Source organism: Octodon degus, unplaced genomic scaffold (assembly GCF_000260255.1).
Source record: "Octodon degus isolate 3935 unplaced genomic scaffold, OctDeg1.0 scaffold00288, whole genome shotgun sequence".
Taxonomy (NCBI): Eukaryota; Metazoa; Chordata; class Mammalia; order Rodentia; family Octodontidae; genus Octodon; species Octodon degus.
In genome coordinates, this window is record NW_004524864.1 from 2,098,341 (window position 1) to 2,099,931 (window position 1,591).

Here is a 1,591-nt window from a genome sequence, read left to right on the forward strand (position 1 = left end):
GAATATATGCAGTGTATTATTTGTTGAAACTGTACTTCCGATTTGATTTGAAACTGTCTCATTGCTATCTGTTTATCAATAAAACTTTGAAAAAAAAAAAAAGAAAATTCACATAAGGTTGAAAGATAGAGCTCACTAGTATAACACCTGCCAGGAAAGCACAAGGTCCTCAGTTTGAATCCCACTATTAATGAATATATGAATGAAGAATGGAAGGTAGTAATGAAGCAATGAGTTAATAAAACTACATATTAGTCTAGAATCACCCTGAGTGGCATGTTACCATGATAAAGTAATACTGCATTTCAGTATGCTATAAAATCTATCAAATGTCAGATCAAATTATATGTGATGATTACACGAGTATGTCTGTTAGAAGAGCAGAATGAACACAGTACTTGTAAAATGTTAACTTATCAGATCAGGGCCTTGGAGCTTCATTTTATGATACATCAATTTTATAAGAGAAACTTATAATTTATGACTTGTTAGCAAAACAAAAAAATCTAGAATTTGTGTGGAAGGGACAAACTGAGGCAAGAAAATAAATGTTGGATAGAGATGGGGGGCAAATTTCTTCTTGCCATGAAGTGGGGATTTGGTGCCCAGAATCCAAAGCAGGAAATGGTTGTTGAGAGTATGACCAGGGTTCCAAGTAGAAGGCGTAAATGAATACTTGCTTGACAGAGAGTCAAGGAGAACTGAGGGGCAAAAACAATCAACAATTTGAATATATGAAATTCCTTGAGAAAACAAAAGCTATATGACTCTGACTAGGAGATTCATCTGTGGAACCAACCCATTACTAACTGAAGCTTTCTGGTAAATCTCTTGGCCCAGAATACTTGTATAACTACAAAACCCAGAGAAACTCCAGGCAACACATGAAAAAAAACACACATCCTAGAACTGAGGTGGGGAGGGAGAGGGCAGTCCCTGCTGGGACATGGTATTTTTTAAATGAAGAGCCTAAGTGACAGTTGGGGGGCATGCGGATGGAACTCTTTTCTGATTGGCTCCTGGTTACCAGGCTACTATAGAATACACTCCAACTGCCCTATTGGTCTTGAAATCAGACCTAATGGGTAACTGCTTGTGTTGGAAAGGGGAAAATGCCAGCCCCGATCCCAAGAAATTCCAAAAAAAACCAGCTATTGCCTGGTGGATTCATTTTGAAAGTGAGTGTGACTCCCTCTGTCCAATAGTTGGCTTTCTTCAGCCTATGCTCTTGTGGTTTGGATTTCAGGATGAGTGTACCTTGCTTTCCTATATATATTCTTGCCCTGACTTGTGAGTCCAGGATCTTTCTTCTCTAAATTAACACCCAGTTCTTGGTCCTCTTTATTCCCAAATCCCGTTGGAATCCTTCAAGTTAAGAGCTCTGCACCTTAGCTTATGTAAATATACTGGAGGGATTTTTGTTTATTTTGATTCATTTTCTTTTTTGTTATATTCATTCTCTTTTCTCAAAATTCAAATAATACACCATACACTCATAAACCCAATTTCTGTAGTCTTACCTACACTAGCACCTAAGTCAAGGGGACAGGTAATACCTGATTCTTCCATTGCTCATGCCATTCAGAGCAGG

At 38.0% G+C, this 1,591-nt stretch overlaps 2 long non-coding RNA genes across 3 annotated transcripts in view; one reads left to right on the plus strand and one right to left on the minus strand.

Annotated features, from left to right (window-relative positions):
- Positions 1 to 1,591, minus strand: part of LOC111814306 — a 58,939-nt gene that overhangs the window by 28,087 nt on the left and 29,261 nt on the right. Inside the window, exon 5 of one of the 2 annotated variants that reach the window (XR_002819326.1) lies at positions 512 to 701. The exons of the other annotated variant lie outside the window; for it this stretch is intronic. This is a non-coding gene — a long non-coding RNA (uncharacterized LOC111814306). Of the gene's footprint in view, positions 1 to 511; positions 702 to 1,591 lie in introns of those variants that run through there. 2 annotated transcript variants of the gene reach the window in all.
- Positions 713 to 1,591, plus strand: part of LOC111814307 — a 22,796-nt gene continuing 21,917 nt past the window's right edge. Inside the window, exon 1 of the long non-coding RNA XR_002819329.1 lies at positions 713 to 1,178. This is a non-coding gene — a long non-coding RNA (uncharacterized LOC111814307). The remainder of the gene's footprint in view (positions 1,179 to 1,591) is intronic.